General features: G+C 40.4%; 1 pseudogene; it reads right to left on the bottom strand.

The window, feature by feature from the left end:
• Positions 1–857: 857 nt before the first annotated feature.
• Positions 858–4,829, bottom strand: LOC143657448 (plakophilin-4 pseudogene; annotated as a pseudogene).
• Between the last annotated feature and the right edge of the window lie 14,255 nt (positions 4,830–19,084).

Here is a 19,084-nt window from a genome sequence, read left to right on the forward strand (position 1 = left end):
GTTTTGGAGCCATACCCAAATTTCACATCTGTGAGCAAAATAAATGTTATTGTTTTAAGCCACTGTGTTTTGGAGTAGTTTTCTTTCTTTTTTTGAATGTGGCTATTGTAACTGGAACGCCTCCAATGCACTTTTTTTTTTTTTTTTGCATGGGCAGGCACTGGGAAACAAACCCACCCAATGGACTTTTAACCCCAATAATTAGTTATAATTGATACATCTCTTTTCTGATTTTGCTGGCATCTAGGCTATTTCTTGCCAGGATCTCTGCATAGCACATTCCTTGTTAGGATAAAGCTCATAACACCACAGGCACTATAAACTTGATAACAACCCCATATTGAGTAGCAGTTGTGTAACCAACCACATTTTTTTTCTGGCTCATAGGCACATTTTATTTCCAAATGGAAAGTATACTACATATATACATAATGTATAAATAATACATAACATAGCCAAACAATGTTATATGAACATCCTTATAGTTAAATCTTTACCTATACCTTTCTTAATCAGTTAGGAAAAATTCCTAGAAGTAGAACTCAAATTTTAAAGTTTTGATATCTGTCACCAAATTGCTACTTTTCTCCCCCAAAATGACACGCCAAGATATAATCCTATTTATTTATCCTATATTTTAGAAACCTTTGCAATAGAATAGACAAAAGTCACATACTTCATATTTTACATTTATTTGCTTGCTGTCCTGGTTTGAAGCTATTATGTATCTTAGAAAAGCCATGTCCTTTAATCTCCACACAGTATTACTGGGTAGGATCTTTTTTATGGTTTCCATGGAGCTGTGACCCACCCACCTGTGGATGGCAACTTTTTTTTTTGTTTTTTTTTTTTGAAGGGCATCCATTTTATTTTTTTTCTGTACAAACTATCAGAACATAACTTTATTCACATTAAAAAAATCATTTTTAATTTGATTTGACCTACACATTCCCCATCTCATTTTCACCCATTTCTCAAACCTCTCATCACATCGCCCACACCTTCATCAGACTACAGAATCTACAGGTAATTAGACCTAACACCTAAATAGAGCTTAGAAAGTCCTCTCTTCCAAAGGTTTCCCTACTTCCCTGATAATTCCTCAAAAAAGAAAAAAAAAAAAAGCTCTTCACTCATTCCTTCCATTTCACTTTCACATTTCACCATCAAATCAGCAAGACGGACTTTTCACCTCAATCCAAACAAGGTTAGAAAGAAGGAGTTCCTCCACCGGGCGTCTGAGGCTACACCCAGGAGTCCCGGGACCCTGGGTACTGTTCTGCCCGGTAAGAGGGTCGTTTAGTGGAATAAAAGTCTACGTAATTTGTGGTTGATTTCAGTCCATACTGTGTTGAGTAATCGGTAGAAGCTGGAAAGTGAACTCGGTCATCAAAATAAGGATCTTCATAGCTATGAGGAGACTGCAAATATAATCTGTATGCGTCAAAGTTCTTTCTGTTGGAATCATCTTGACTATAATACAGCTGTTGATGCTGTAGCCGTCTATTTTGTTCTCTTGCTGGTGAGGAATAGGAACTGATGTAAATTGGTGAAGGTTTGCTGGAGCCTGACTGAATGATGGGTGACATCTGTTGGTTGGTGGTAGACAAGGAAGGATGTGATTTGAATCGGTCTCGCTCTAATGTCGACACGGGTGTAATAAAATGGTTCTGATTCCACCCATCCTTTTTATAAATGCTCCGGAGGTCCCGATATTGCCATAATGTATTCAAGACCTGGGCTGCTGCCTTCACCACTTTCAGAGATGATCTGTCTCCTCTGTGTTTGGTTATATTCACCAGCTTTTCTATCCCTCCTGAGTCGGCCAGGGCCTTGGCGTTCTCCATGTTTTTGCTGGTGACCTCGTGCAGAGCGCAGCAGATGGCTGCCATGGTCTCATCGGACAGTATGCTGGGGCTGTTGCCGCTGGGCAGCCGGTTGACCAGGTCTCGCATGGCGTATTTACCTATAAGCTCCTTATTGCGCACATCTAGGGCCATGTTCCTCAAGGCGGTTGCTACCGAAGACACAACTCGATCGTTATCCATTCTCAGAAGCTCTACAAGGATGGGGAGCCCTTTTTCTTTTCGGACGGCCGCCCGGATGTATGCTGCAAACTTCCAGTTGCCAGCAGAGAGGTTCTGAAGAGATCCAGCAGAGCCTTCCAAGGTGGCTGGGTTGGAACTTTCTGCTAGAAGAGTCAGATATGGTTTCACCACTGATGGATGCCACAGCATCTCAACCCCTTTGGGGGATTTTGACAGCCCTGGGATAGGCCCAACTCCATCCCATTGATCCTCTTGTGGCGTCCTCTTTTTCTTTTTCTTCTTCTTTCCCCAGCAGCTTGGCTCGGAGTCTTTGCTGGGAGACTCTTTTCCCAGTAAGTCATCCAGTTCATTCATTCCCAGCAGCCGGGCCTGGGGGACCTCCAGCTCCAGCCGGTAGGACAGGTTCCTCAGGGTGCACACACAGTTCTCCACCGTCTTGCTGTCGTAATCGGATGTGTTCACGCATATGTGGATCACGTACAGCAGCGAGTCCACCAGCCCGTCACAGGAACGCATTTGCTTCCGTGCCTCTTCCCCTGCCGAGCTGAGGTTCCTCAAGCAACCTGTTGTGTTACGCAGAACTAGTGAAGTCTGAAATTTAATTTTATGATCATCATCAAAAGAAGAGTTATTCCATCCAGAATGTGGAACTATCACAGTGTTTGTTAAGGTTGAGAGAGCATCTCGAATGATTGTCATCTTTACGGCATCACATGAGGATAAATTCCAAAGAACTCCTGTAACAAGCTCCCTTACTTCTGCATCAATAGATTTTCTCAACAGCCGCAACAAGGCAGGTATCCCACCAACATTCTTCATTGCTATTTTATTTTCATCAGTAGACTTGCCAAAAACCAGGTTTCGGAGAGCACCACAAGCATTCTTCTGAACTTCCAAAACTCTGTGGTCCAAAAGGTCAACCAGATGCTTGATTCCCCCTAACCTACACACCTCCATCTTCACTTTGTTGTCACCAAAGCACAGATGCTGCAGGTAGGCCGCCGCGTTCGCCTGAACCGAGGGGAACTGGTGCTGCAGCATGTGGATGACTTCAGGCAGCTCTGGATCACGCCAGGCAAACTCCCTGGGGTCTTTCTGAATGCTGTCTATTGAAGGTGATCTTGTGGTGCCATCATCTGCTGGCGCTGCGTGAAGCTGGCTATAATTGCACTCTTGTACCCGGTATTGTATCGGCCTATAGGGCTCTGCGTAGGTAGCTGTTGTGTTCAGGGCGTAATTATTTCTTTGGTATGTAAGGGTACTTCGTTGGCTGGAGGTCCTTTGCAGATTTCCAACACCTGAGCCCGTGCGATACAAGGCTGTCTGTGATCCTTGGAGCTCCACGGTTCCATGGTTGGGGCTGCGGTACACTGGGCTTTAATAGGTTCTCCCCTCATAGATAGGTGTGATGTGCAAGTCGGGAGACACAGCTGAACGAAGGTCTTGCCCAAGCTGGCTGTGCTGACTAGCATATGAACTCCGTAAGCCTGTCAGGCTGTCTGATCGAGGTGGAACCATCCTCTCGTAAATGTCATACTGGGGCTGTCCAAACTGCTCCATATCGTGAACAGTCCTTTGCAATGAAGGTCCCAGATGCTGTGGTACAGCAGTCATCCCTGAGCGTTTGGGGGATGATGATCCCAACTGGCCTTGGGATGGTGAAGCTACTCGGGTCTGTACATCCGTCAGGGTTAATGGGGATCCTACTCTGGTGGTGGTTTGGTACTGAGAGGTTGGTCCATTGGGATTGGAGGGCTGCCGGGAGGAGATGGACCCAATCCGTCGTACAGCTGTTGGGGAGGCGGGTCTTTGTGTGGAGTATGGAGAGGCGGCCCGCTGGGCGGGCAATGTGGTGGAAGAGTATGCGCTGGGGTTCAGTGGTCGGGAGTCAGTTACTGATGGAGAGCCAAATCCAGTTCCCAGAGAAGTTCTCAGTGACCCCCTTGAAGGAGAAACGCCTGTGCTGATAACATAAGAAGGAGACTGTGCTCTAGATGGAACTGAACTAACTCTTCTCATGGCCGGATTGGCTACTGATGGCTGAACCAGAGTTTGACCTTCAGCTCTAGAATTCCTCACTAAATGGTTGTTAGTTGATCCTATGAATGAATGCTGCTGTCTGTTATCTGTCTTGCTCACGTTCTGGCTGTTGTGGAAACTCCCTGCTTCCTGGTATCCACTGTCAGAGTAAGAATTCATTTGTGTCGAACTTCTTGAGTTACCCAATGATCCCTCACTTTCATGGAGAGAGGTCTGTTCTGGTGAGTAGGGGATCCCTTGTTCTGGTTCTGTCCTGATGAGATAGGTGTTGGGATAGACAGCGTCAGAAACTCGAGGTTTGCTTACACCAGTGTTTGGCACATCTGTTGATCTCCAAGGAAATGACTTCTCAGTTGAGCTGGTGCTGGCGATGCTTGGTGATTCTGCTCCAAGCCTACATCTTTCTAGCTGACTGGCAACAATCTGCCTTTCCACTTCCAGTTCTCGGGTGAGTCTCTGAAACTGAAGCTCCTGCTCCTTCACGGAAGCTAGAATAGTGGTAGCTGTGGTCTCGGGTTCCATGCCTGGGCCAGTGGAAGCAGCTTCCTGATGGGTCTGTGGTTGCCCCTCCTCCACCAGTGGGGCCTGCTCAGGAGCTGGCATTCCTCTTTCCAGGTTAAGCAGCGGCCGTCGTCGCTCCGGGGATCAGAGACATAAGCGCGGAGTGGTCGCCGCTGCGGCACCCGAAAAAATTACAAAAGTGCAGTGGCCGCGCGGGTGCCCGCCCCTCCCTCCCCCACCCGCCCCCTGCCCCGGAGAGGCTCTCCCACCACCCCCGGCGGCGGCGGTGGCCAACTTGCCCCTCTACCCAGTGCCCATGGTGCCGTCTCCGCGGCCGGCGTCGACACGGACTCAGCCCCGGAGCCCCCTCTACTGCCCAGAGGCCGCCGCCGCCGTCGCCCGCCCAGCCACCAGCCCGCCTGGATGGCAACTTTTGATTAGATGGTTTCATTGGAGATGTATCTCCAGCCATTCAAGGTGGGGGTGCTTACTAGAACCCTTTAAGAGGGAACCATTTTGGAAAAAGCTTTAGAGCCACCAGAACTGATAGAACCAACAGAACAGACAGAGTCCCTGAGAAGCCATTGAAGAGAATGCTACAGATCTCACCAAGTGCCTTTCCAGCTGAGAGAGAAACCCTGAATGCCATTGGCCTTCTTGAACCAAGATATCTTTCCCTGGCTGCCTTAGATTGGACATTTTTATAGCCTTGCTTTAATTGGGATATTTTCATGAGCTTAGAACTGTAAATTAGCAACTTAATAAATTCCCCTTTTTAAAAGCCATTCTGTTTCTGGTATATCACATTCTGGCAGCTTGCAAGCTAGAACACTTGCTAATTAGTTTGAGGATATTTATTATGAGCTTAGTTAACCAATCAGTTTAACAATCATTTATTATTAGGCTCACATATTAAGCCTAATTATTAGGCTCATATATCATTAGAGAGTTTAGCCTCTCGCCTGTTGATGGACATTTTGGCTGTTTCCATCTCTTTGCAATTGTAAATAATGCTGCTATAAACATTGGTGTGCAAATGTCCGTTTGTGTCTTTATCCTTAAGTCCTCTGAGTAGATACCTAGCAGTGGTATTGCTGGGTCGTATGGCAATTCTATATTCAGCTTTTTGAGGAACCGCCAAACTGCCTTCCACAGTGGTTGCACCATTTGACATTCCCACCAACAGTGGATAAGTGTGCCTCTTTCTTCACATCCTCTCCAGCACTTGTCATTTTCTGTTTTATTGATAATGGCCATTCTGGTGGGTGTGAGATGATATCTCATTGTGGTTTTGATTTGCATTTCTCTAATGGCCAGGGACGTTGAGCATCTCTTCATGTGCCTTTCGGCCATTTGTATTTCCTCTTCTGAGAGGTGTCTGTTCAAGTCTTTTTCCCATTTTGTAATTGGGTTGGCTGTCTTTTTGTTGTTGAGTTGAACAATCTCTTTATAAATTCTGGATACTAGACCTTTATCTGATATGTCGTTTCCAAATATTGTCTCCCATTGTGTAGGCTGTCTTTCTACTTTCTTGATGAAGTTCTTTGATGCACAAAAGTGTTTAATTTTGAGGCGCTCCCATTTATTTATTTCCTTCTTCAGTGCTCTTGCTTTAGGTTTAAGGTCCATAAAACTGCCTCCAATTGTAAGATTCATAAGATATCTCCCTACATTTTCCTCTAACTGTTTTATGGTCTTAGACCTAATGTTTAGATCTTTGATCCATTTTGAGTTAACTTTTGTATAGGGTGTGAGATACGGGTCCTCTTTCATTCTTTTGCATATGGATATCCAGTTCTCTAGGCACCATTTATTGAAGAGACTGTTCTGTCCCAGGTGAGTTGGCTTGACTGCCTTATCAAAGATCAAATGTCCATAGATGAGAGGGTCTATATCTGAGGACTCTATTCGATTCCATTGGTCGATATATCTATCTTTACGCCAGTACCATGCTGTTTTGACCACTGTAGCTTCATAATATGCCTTAAAGTCAGGCAGTATGAGACCTCCAGCTTCGTTTTTTTTCCTCAAGATACTTTTAGCAATTCGGGGCACCCTGCCCTTCCAGATAAATTTGCTTATTGGTTTTTCTAATTCTGAAAAATAAGTGTTGGGATTTTGATTGGTATTGCATTGAATCTGTAAATCAATTTAGGTAGAATTGACATCTTAACTATATTTAGTCTTCCAATCCATGAACACGGTATGCCCTTCCATCTATTTAGGTCTTCTGTGATTTCTTTTAACAGTTTTTTGTAGTTTTCTTTGTATAGGTCTTTTGTCTCTTTAGTTAAATTTATTCCTAAGTATTTTATTCTTTTAGTTGCAATTGTAAATGGAATTCGTTTCTTGATTTCCCCCTCAGCTTGTTCGTTGCTAGTGTATAGAAACACTACCGATTTTTGAATGTTGATCTTGTAACCTGCTACTTTGCTGTACTCATTTATCAGCTCTAGTAGTTTTGCTGTGGATTTTTCAGGGTTTTCAATGTATAGTATCATATCATCTGCAAACAGTGATAGTTTTACTTCTTCCTTTCCAATTTTGATGCCTTGTATTTCTTTTTCTTGTCTAATTGCTCTGGCTGGAACCTCCAACACGATGTTGAATAACAGTGGTGATAATGGACATCCTTGTCTTGTTCCTGATCTTAGGGGGAAAGTTTTCAATTTTTCCCCATTGAGGATGATATTAACTGTGGGTTTTTCATATATTCCCTCTATCATTTTAAGGAGGTTCCCTTGTATTCCTATCCTTTGAAGTGTTTTCAACAGGAAAGGATGTTGAATCTTGTCAAATGCCTTCACTGCATCAATTGAGATGATCATGTGATTTTTCTGCTTTGATTTGTTGATATGGTGTATTACATTAATTGATTTTCTTATGTTGAACCATCCTTGCATACCTGGGATGAATCCTACTTGGTCATGATGTATAATTCTTTTAATGTATTGCTGGATTCGATTTGCTAGAATTTTATTGAGGATTTTTGCACCCATATTCATTAGAGAGATTAGTCTGTAGTTTTCTTTTTTTGTAATATCTTTGCCTGGTTTTGGTATGAGGGTGATGTTGGCTTCATAGAATGAATTAGGTAGCTTTCCCTCCACTTCAATTTTTTTTGAAGAGTTTGAGCAGGGTTGGTACTAATTCTTTCTGGAATGTTTGGTAGAATTCACATGTGAAGCCATCTGGTCCTGGACTTTTCTTTTTGGGAAGCTTTTGAATGACTGATTAAATTTCTTTACTTGTGATTGGTTTGTTGAGGTCATCTATTTCTTCTTGAGTCAAAGTTGGTTGTTCATGCCTTTTTAGGAACTTGTCCATTTCATCTACATTGTTGTATTTATTAGCATAAAGTTGTTCATAGTGTCCTGTTATTACCTCCTTTATTTCTGTGAGGTCAGTGGTTATGTCTCCTCTTCCATTTCCGATCTTATTTGTTTGTGTCCTCTCTCTTCTTCTTTTTGTCAATCTTGCTAAGGGCCCATCAATCTTATTGATTTTCTCATAGAACCAACTTCTGGTCTTATTGATTTTCTCTATTGTTTTCATGTTCTCTATTTCATTTTTTTCTGCTCTAATCTTTGTTATTTCTTTCCTTTTGCTTGCTTTGGGGTTAGTTTGTTGATCTTTCTCCAGTTCTTCCAAGTGGATAGTTAATTCCCGAATTTTTGCCCTTTCTTCTTTTCTGATATAGGCATTTAGGGCAATAAATTTCCCTCTTAGCACTGCTTTTGCTGCATCCCATAGGTTTTGATATGTTGTGTTTTCATTTTCATTTGCCTCGAGATATTTACTAATTTCTCTTGTAATTTCTTCCTTGACCCACTGTTTGTTTAAGAGTGTGTTTTTGAGCCTCCATGTATTCCTGAATTTTCTGGCACTCTGCCTGTTATTGATTTCCAACTTCATTCCTTTATGATCTGAGAAAGTGTTGTGTATGATTTCAATCTTTTTAAATTAGTTGAGTCTTGCTTTGTGACCCAGCATATGGTCTATCTTTGAGAATGATCCATGAGCACTTGAGAAAAAGGTGTATCCTGCTGTTGTGGGGTGTAATGTCCTATAAATGTCTGTTAAGTCTAGCTCATTTATTGTAATATTCAAATTCTCTGTTTCTTTATTGTTCCTCTGTCTAGATGTTCTGTCCATTGATGAGAGTGGGGAATTGAAGTCTCCAACTATTATGATAGATGTGTCTATTTCCCTTTTCAGTATTTGTAGTGTATTCCTCACGTATTTTGGGGCAATTCTGATTTGGTGCGTAAATATTTATGATTGTTATGTCTTCTTGTTTAATTATTCCTTTTATTCATAGATAGTATCCTCCTTTGTCTCTTTTAACTGTTTTACATTTGAAGTCTAATTTGTTGGATATTAGTATAGCTACTCCTGCTCTTTTCTGGTTCTTATTTGCATGAAATATCTTTTTCCAACCTTTCACTTTCAACCTATATTTATCTTTGGGTCTAAGATGTGTTTCCTGTAGACAGCATATAGAAGGATGCTGTTTTTTAATCCATTCTGTCAGTCTATGTATTTTGATTGGGGAATTCAGTCCATTAACATTTAGTGTTATTACTGTTTGGGTAATACTTTCCTCTACCATTTTGCCTTTTGTATTATATATATCATATCTAATTTTCCTTCTTTCTACACTCTTCTCCACACCTCTCTCTTCTGTCTTTTCATATCTGACTCTAGTGCTCCCTTTAGTATTTCTTGCAGAGCTGGTCTCTTGGTCACAAATTCTCTCAGTGACTTTTTCCTGAAAATGTTTTAATTTCTCCCTCATTTTCGAAGGACAATTTTGCTGTTTATAGAATTCTTGGTTGGCAGTTTTTCTCTTTTAGTAATTTAAATATATCATCCCACTGTCTTCTTGCCTCCATGGTTTCTGCTGAGAAATCTACACATAGTCTTATTGGGTTTCCCTTGTATGTGATGGATTGTTTTTCTTTTGCTGCTTTCAAGATCCTCTCTTTCTCTTTGACCTCTGACATTCTAACTAGTAAGTGTCTTGGAGAACGCCTATTTGGGTCTAATCTCTTTGGGGTGCGCTGCACTTCTTGGATCCGTAATTTTAGGTCTTTCATAAGAGTTGGGAAATTTTCAGTGATAATTTCTTCCATTAATTTTTCTCCTCCTTTTCCCTTCTCTTCTCCTTCTGGGACACCCACAACATGTATATTTGTGCGCTTCATATTATCATTCAATTCCCTGGGCCCCTGCTCAACTTTTTCCATTCTTTTCCTTATAGTTTCTGTTTCTTTTTGGATTTCAGATGTTCCATCCTCCAGTTCACTAATTCTAACCTCTGTCTCTTGAAATCTACCATTGTAGGTTTCCATTGTTTTTTTCATCTCTTCTACTGTATTCTCATAAGTTCTGTGATTTGTTTTTCAGACTTTCCATTTCTTCTTTTTGTTCATTCCTTGCCTTCTTCATGTCCTCCCTCATTTTATTAATTTGGTTTTTGAAGAGGTTTTCCATTTCTGTTCGTATATTCAGAATTAGTTGTCTCAGCTCCTGTATCTCATTTGAACTATTGGTTTGTTCCTTTGACTGGGCCATATCTTCAATTTTCCTGGTGTGATTTGTTATTTTTTGCTGGCGTCTGGACATTTAATCATATTTCCCTGAGTGTGAGACCCAGCAGGTTGAAAGACTTTCCTGTAAAGTCTCTGGGCTCTGTTTTTTTTATACTGCCCAGTATGTGGCGCTTGTCTGTCTGCAGGTCCCACCAGCAAAAGATGTTGTGGCTCCTTTATTAATGCCACTATTGGTGTTTGGTTGGACCCAGTCCCTGCCACTGTCAGAGACTCCCTCCTCTCCCTCCGGGCAGCCGCCTGTGGGGGAGGGGCACCAGCCACCGGCCACTGCAGCTTGGGGAGCTCGCTGATCCGATATTCGCCACCAGACCGGGAAGCTGCCTGTGGGGGAGGGGTGCCGGTCGCCGGCTGCCGGGGCTTGGGGAACTTGCTGCCGATCCGGGAAGCCGCCCACGAGAGAGGGTTGCCGGCCACCAGCCGCCACGGCTTGGGGAACTTGCCTCTCCGAGACTCTCAGCCAGTCCGGGAAGGAGGGAGGGAGGGGCACCGGCTGCCAGCTGCCGGGGCCTGGGGAAGCGCGCACTGCTCGTGGAGCTCACCACAGCGGAGTCTCGCAACCAGTCCAGCCAGCCCAGACTGGGTTACGCTGTGTGTCCGGTCCCTGCCGTGGCCCCGGGAGCTGTTCTGCACTGTTTCTGGTCACCTAGTAGTTGCTCTGGAGGAGGAACTAAGACACGCGTACCTTACTAAGCCGCCATCTTGGCCCCTTCTCCTAAATTCATTATTTTTGACTGGGTTAAGCACACCAAATATGCACACAACGTAAAGCATTCAAACAACACAAAAGGGATACTATGAGTATTAAGCTTCTTGTCTCCCCTGACCGCTGACCTTCTAGTTTTCCTTTTCAACACTATTTTGCTTAATGTTTTCATTTAATAATGTAATATATATTGTATGTTTCAATGCATAATGTTTGGTCTCTCATTTTTTTTAAAACCACAACATATGTATATGCTATTATTTGACAAGTCTCACAGTGTTGGACATTTAGATTGTTCCAAATAGTTTCATACTGTAAACAAAGCTGTAGTTAATATCATTTTATGCTAATCCCTGCATAAATATAAGAATATTGCAATTATAAATCTTTAGAGATGGAATTAGTGGATCAAAGTGTATGTACATTTGAAATTTGGATAGGTTTTGCCAATTGCCATCCTTCAATGGCTAATTTATACTTCCTTTTGCAACACATGAGAAAGCATGTTTTCTTATATCCTTGTTAATCTTTTTCAATGGAATCATTATATCCAGCAATAAGAGTTGCAATATTCATTTCTCCTATTATCAGCTACTTTTGAAAACTTTTTCATACATTTAAAAACCATTTGTGTTTACTTTTCAGTAAACTTCTATTCATATTCTTTGACTAGTTTTTCAATCAGGTTGCTGTTTCCTTTCTTATTTATTTGTTGGCATATTTTATATGAAAGGAAATTATCTTCTTACTTTTATGTGTCTTGAAAATATTTCTTCCTATATTTTAGTTTAAATTTTTATTTTTTCTTCCAGCATTTTCTTTATTTTTCCTCATCTCTTAGTTCTGCTTCCATATTCTTTGCTATCTTTTTGTTCCTCCCAAGTTGACATGTTTCTGTGATTGACTTATTTTTTCTCTCCTGAGTTACAACTCTTTTTTCATTGCCTTATGTTATCTTCTAATATTGTTCTTCCTTGCATGTTTGTATTATTGCTTTGAACTCTTGTTTTGAAGAGATGATTGTTTCATCAATTACTTAGGTCATGGTCACTTATTTGATCATGATTTTTATCTGTTCCATGGCAACATATTCAGAGGTATGTTCTTTAACCTCCAGTTGTTTTTTTGTCCCTTGTTCATCATTTTTTTTGCTCTTTCTGACAACTATTTCAGTCAAAGCAAACTGAAAGAGGAGTCAGTGTTGTATCTCCAGCTTTTAAGTTCACAGTGAACCTGCTTATAATATGGCAGTTGTGTGTGTTTGTGTTTGTGTGCTGAGTTTGTTAGGCTGAGAGAGATGGGCAGCTGCAGAGATGCTCATAATCCGGTCTCTCCCTTCTCTCCCATATCCAACCTCACCCACAGACTACTTCCTGCAAGACGTGCAAGTATCTTGGTGTTTCCTGTTTTTGTGTTCAAACTATTTCCCCTGCAAATCTATGGTGCCAAGTGGGATCCAGAAAAACTCTTATAGCTGACCAAGGATCTGATCCCACTGTCCCAGAGAGAGAGTGTTCATTCCATCTGTAAAGTGTGCTGCCTGCTTTGGAGCTTTGCTTTTTTCAAGCTCTGTCTGGTAAAACAATAGCAGATGTTCCTACTCAATCTATTCCCAGGAGTAAGCAAAATAGAACTTTCTTTATTTTCTATACTGTAACTTAATTACTGGTATAATCTCACCAGACCAGTGGGAAAATCCAACCTCATTTTTCCATGTTTCACATTTCCCTGAAATTGTGTCAAAATCTGGAGTTCTGTCTATGCTGAATTCTCAGACAATATTAGCTGATTCCCAGATTTTGTAAGCAAGGGTCCTGGAAGGGAGGTGGGGAGAAGGGGCTTTAAAGCAAGTAGAAATCATCCATGAAGCAAGCTGCATTCTTCTGAAGTTTTCTGCTTCTGCAGTTTGAATTCTGGGACGTCAGAGACTGCAGGTAGTTCTTCAGAATTCATTCTTCCCTTCTTTTATATAAATAGAGTTCACAGTGTTTAGCTAAATATGTGGACATCAGGAATAAAGACTTCATTTCATGCATGCTTTTTAGCTAGTTGTAGCCAAGTAGTGAAGTTCTGGTCAAAACTGGGTGGAAACAGAATTAGTGTTTCAACTTCTGGGGAGTGTTCTTAAAGAGAAAGAACATGACATTTTTCTCCTCCTTCCTGGTGACTAGGAGGTGGACACGATAACTGGAGATAGAGCAGCCATTTTCGACCACAAAATGTTATGGGAAGTGTGGGCCATGCACAGCAGAACTCTAGACACGTGGAGACTGATACACCACTAAGGAGTGTGTTATCAGCTCTGGATCATCCACTTCTAAACTTCTATGTAGAGAGAAATAAAGCTCTGTCTAGTTTATTTAAATGTCCTCTTGAGATATGCATCATTTATGCAGAGATTAATTATTTTATTGGATTCAAACTTTCAGCCTTATATTGTTTTTTATTTCCATAGACCCTCTGTGAGGGGTACAATATTATGTGACAGGGAACCTGATGGGGAAAATTTGATGTATTTTTTTTTTCTTTTGGGCTCATCAAGAAGGCAAGTAAGGAAGACATTGTTGTCTTGGAAACCTAGGATTTCCTCTGCAGTGAGAAAAGTTTATTTTCAAATGTGAAACCAGAGGCTCTAAATCCAAATGCCTATCGCAGTTGCACAGGTAAAGTCAATGAGTCTGTTTGTAAGGGAGCTGTGATATACTGGAGAGCACGTGGTCTTCTAAGAAGGATAGCCATGACCAAGTTTCAGCACACTGCTGTCAAATAGTGACCAGTGTTGCCAGATTTGGTTGATGAAGAAAACCAGAAATACAGATTTATAAGTGATATCTCCCAGTTATAAAATCTTGGCACTAGTTGAAATGCATTCACTGTACAATCCAAACAAAAAGCATATGAGAGTTGAATCTGGCTTTTTGTTCTAGAGTCATTGGAGAAAGAGAGAGAAAGCAAGAAGGTGGAGAGGGAGGGAATTGGCTGGCTTACGTGGAAAGGGGATAATAGTAAAATCTATTAGTGAAGGGATGTATTCCCTTTCCTCAAAGCCATTTGGGAGGTGGTTTGACCTCTGTTGGCTTAGTTGGAAGATAGAGAATGGATGCTATGCATTCATTTATTTATTGTCAATCCATATTTATTGAGAATTCACTGTGTGTCAGGCATATGCCAGGTAAAGATGGATATAGTGGATACAGAAGAAAAAGTTCTCTGTCTCATGCAGTTTATATTCCAATGAATAAGATAAGTGATAGCTAAGTGAAGAGATAATGATAAAAAGAATTTGAATATGGCATGTACTATGAAAGAAAAATGAACAAAGTGGTGTAATAAAGAGTATTTAGATTGGGACTTCTGCTTTTGGTCAAGATGAAGTAAGAGGATTTACCTTCCTGCCTAAATAACAACAACAAAATAGACATAACTGAAACAATGGCACTCAAGACACTGGACACCAGGCAATGAAGGATTGTGACCCCTGAGAGATGCAAAACAAAGTAAGTGAGCCCTATGATTTTGAGACAGACATGGAATTCTGGGGAAGTCAAGGTGGCAAGATTTCCCAGGGCAGAGTGCCAGAGAGGAGTAAGTTGCACACAGAGAGAATGCCAAAAATCTTCAGAGGATTCCACTCAAGTATTCAGATGAGTACTGTATGAGATAAAATGACCAGAGGCTTGAGAAAACACCATACAAAAAGATGAGAGAAAATAGTGAATGGAGCTCATCTAGGTCTTGAAATAGCTACTGTTCCCCAAAATTAGAGTGGAGTACCTCATAAGTCACAGGACACCCTTTAAAGTACTAAGAAAGGTCTTGCTTCAGAAGTGAGAAAACCCTGGACTCAGTGAATCTTCAGCCCCACCTATTAATACTTAAAAGCAAGACATGAAAGAATCAAGTTGTTTCCAAGTAATTTAATATGTCCCAGAACAATGCTCAAGAATATTTTTAAGAATACAAAAATATCCAAATATCCAGCAGCCAAAAAGTTAAATTATGATATCCAGCATCCAATAAAATAATCACCAGGAAGGCAAAGAGGAAAGATTTACAACCAATCATGAGGAGAAAAAAATCAATCAAAACTGACCCAGAAATGATACAGATGAAAGAACTGTAGACAAGAACATCAAAAGAGTTCTTTTGACTATATTTCAAATGTTCAAGAAGCTAGAGGAGATTGAACAGGTTAGTAGAAAGATATGAGAGATATTTTAAAAGATATTTTTAAAAGACTCAAGATATGAAAGATATTTTTAAAAGACTCAAATCAAACCTCTAAGATAGAAACTATAATGTATAAGAGGAAAAATAAACTAGATAGGAAAAACATCAGAACCGACACTGCAGAAGAAAACAAAGATTATGGAATTTGAAGACATGACTATGGAAACTATACAAAGTGAAACACAAGGGAAAAGAGCACTAAAAACAAGCACCAGGAAGCTGTGGGACATCTTCAAGCAGTCAGAGGTACCTATATTTTGAGTCCATGAAGGGAGGAGGGGACTGGAAAAATATTTGAAGAACAAATATCTGAAAACTTTCCATATTTGATGAAAAATACAGAACCACAGAAACAAAGTGCTCAACAAAACCTATGCACAGAAACCATGAAAAAATTACAGCAAAGCACATTATAATGACATTGTTTTAAACCAGTGATAAAGAGAAAATCATAAAGGTGGCTAGAGAAAAAGTCTACACATTGTGAATGAGAACAGATAAGAATGACACCATCTAAGGAAAAGATAAGAATTACAGCACATTTCTTTTTGGAAACGATGCAAACTAGAGGACAGTGGAACAACTGTTTTGTTTCTTTCAACACAGTTGAAAGAAACAACTGTCAACCTGGAATTCTATTTGTATCATAAATGTATTTAACAGAATAAAAGTGGGGACAACAGCAAAGATGGCAAAGTAAGGACCTCCAAATTCTTCCCCTCCAGAAAAGCAATGAAAAAACAGGCAAAAACTGACACTGTCAGAATGAACTGTTTTGGAAATTTGGAAATTTGGAAATTAACCACAACTTTACAGTAACTCAGAAAATATTCATTTAAGATAGATGGCGGACAAACTTTATGGTGTTTTAACGTATCATAGTCCCATTTCCCAAATGCCCAAAAATTGTCAAAAATATTTACAGGCTAATAACTTAGTTGTTGCTGCCTGAAGTGACAGATAACAGTTGGGACAAACAGAGGACTAACCAAAAAGCTTTGGAGGAAAGCTGGGGAGTAAGAGATCCATAAGGGCACTGAAAAGCTCTGACATGCTTCTGGAAAGATAAAAGTTCACATGCATGAGCACATGCTCATGAAAGGCCTGAAGAAGACCCTACACCCTCATCTCCTGCTTAGCCTTGACTCAGTGAAGGCTAACTCATGGATGTGAACTGCCTGAATCAGTGTTGAAAATGTGCCCCAACACACGTAGAGAGCCCCTTGGCAAAGTCTGGAAGAACTTTTGGTTCTAGGCATTTAAAGAAATCTGTCTAATTGTTTGCAGACCACCAAACTAATGGAACATGTACTCAAACTGTCTAAAGACAAAGACAGAGAATGTTGAAAGTAGAAGAGGGAAGCCACTCATCATGTACAAGGGAGTCTTAATAAGATTGTCAGCTGATTAAGATGTGTTGAAAGGAATAAAAAAGTATTGAAAGAAAAAGAAAACCCTGGCAGCCAAGATTTCTATATTTAGCAAAACTATCTTTCAAAAATGAAGTAGACTATATTTTGGAGCAGCTGGAAGGAAAAAATCTGAGAGGATTGTATGGTAGCCCATGACAAAACTCTGGGATCTGTCCTGTAACTACTTGCTGAAGAGTGCTTTGAAAACTATTGCTTTTTTCTTTCTTTGCTTTGTACATTTGTATATATATCATATATTATAGAAAAAAATGAAGGAGAAATTAAGATATTCTCAAATATAAAAGGCTGAGGGAATTCATTGATATTAGACTTGCTATTTAAGAAATGCTGAAGAGGGTCCCTCAGACTGAAGTGCCAGCACAACTAGACAGTAACTCAAAGCCATACAGAGAATTAAGAACACGAAGGTAACTTCATAGGTAAATATAAAATCCAGTAAAGTTACTGAGTTAGTAATCCCTCAATAAATCTGTTAAAAAGACTGAGTACCTAGGGGAATCAAATCCTAGATGGTGGGTCATGGAAATTTCTTTGAAGAGATAATTTTTGAGATGTGAAAGATGAGAATGACCAAACCATGACATGAAGTAGGGAAAGAGTATTTCAGGCAGAGGTAACAACTACTGTGTGATGGTAAAGATGTGTGCATTTGGTTAGGTAACAGTGTCCAGTTGTTTGGTCAAGCAAGCACTGGCTTGATTGCTACTGTGAAGTAATGTATTAGTCAGAGTTCTCTAGAGAAACAGAACCATCAGAATATACCTGTAAATGTGAAAAATTTTAAAAGTGCCTCATGCAATTGTGGGGATGCACGAGTTCAAATGCCAGGCTGAAGGCTGGCAACTCACATGAAGGTCATCGATGAACTCTCTAGGAGAGGCTGCCTGTCTGAAGAAGAAATGAAATTTCTCTCTTCTCCCTTAAAAATCTCCCTTAATCAATTTATTGGATTAAATCCAGTTGATTCGATTCTCTTATTGCGGAGGATACTCCCTTAGTTGATCTTAGATGTAATCAGCCACACAAGTAGTTAACTGACTGATGATTTAATAAACCAACCTTCTGGTTTATTAACCAGCCACAAAATGTCCTTGAAATAATGGTTAGGCCAATGTTTGCTTGACCAGACAACTGGGTACCATCACCTGGCCAAGTTGATATATGAGCCTAACCATCACACATATTTTGTGAATTTATATCTTTTATTTTATTTTATTTTTTACCTGGGCAGGCACCCGGAATCCAACCCAGGTCCTCTGGCATGGCAGGCAAGCATTCTTGCTTGCTGAGCCACCGTAGCCTGCCCTGAATCTCTATCTTTAATCCATTGTTTGCAACTATGGTTGATTACATCTATTAACAGCAAAGGAGACTGCCTTAGGCAATGAGAGAAGGCTTATCCAATTAGTTGAAGGTTTAAAGGCAAAACTGGTGATTTCAGGAGTCATAAAGAAGAATTTCTATTTCTATTTCAGCCAGCTAACTTCTCTTGGAGAATTCATCAAATCCTTCATTGGAGCTCCCAACTTGTGGCCTGCCCTACAGAATTCCTATATATAACTAAGATCTTGATCTAGATCGATAAAATGTTGGTTCTGTTTCTCTGGGCAACCCTTACTAATACAAAGTGCAAAAGGGTAATGGGAAGGGCTTGGTGTGTTACAGAAGCAAAAAGGAGGCCAGTGTGGCTAGAGGATAGTGATTGCTGGGAAGAATGGCATGAGATGAAGTTAGAGGGTAAAGGAAAGGCTGCATCGTGCGCTAATGGGCCAGGGTGAGAAGTTTGGATTTTAGGAACAATGTGACAACACTAAATATAATCTGGCTGATGTTTTAAAAATATTAACATGGAAATCATGTGGGAAATGCATGGCAAATGTAGAAGGGGAAAAAAATGTTCAGGAGCTATTGTAGGAGTCCAGGTAAGAGAAAATAGTGTTGACAGTGAAAATGGAGTTGAAGTGAAAAGATTTCAAATATGTTTTGATTAGAATTTACAGGATTTGCTGATGCACTAGTTGTAGGGGAGGGTTTTCTGAGAAAAGAAGTCAAGAACAATGCCTAGATTTTTTACTTGAGCATCTGTGCAGATAATGCTGACTTTAAATTTTAGTTGTTGTGCTTTTAGTTGTAGAATTTTTTTTTTTCCAAATCTGGTATGCATTTTTAGAATGACAAAATTTCAACTCTTTTCTTCTGTCTACTTACACATAGTAAGCAAAGTTATTTTAATGTCTGTTTCTGATAATCCCAGAATATGAAGCTCCTATGGGAGCTTTCTGTTTGTTCTTAGGTTGTTTTCCTATCTTTTACTTTGATTGATTATATTTGACTGTGTACCAGAAAAAGCATTTGAAAGGTTGTTTGTAGAAATAATTTGAAGACAAAAATGATGCTATTTTCCTCCAGAGTGTGGACTTTAATTGGGTTTAACTCAGGTATTTAGGGTTTTAACAATCCAGGATCAACTGTAATCCGGTTTCAGGGATTGAATTTTTTGGCTACCCAGATGAC

The sequence above is a fragment of the Tamandua tetradactyla genome, chromosome 15 (genome assembly GCF_023851605.1).
Source record: "Tamandua tetradactyla isolate mTamTet1 chromosome 15, mTamTet1.pri, whole genome shotgun sequence".
Classification (NCBI taxonomy): domain Eukaryota; kingdom Metazoa; phylum Chordata; class Mammalia; order Pilosa; family Myrmecophagidae; genus Tamandua; species Tamandua tetradactyla.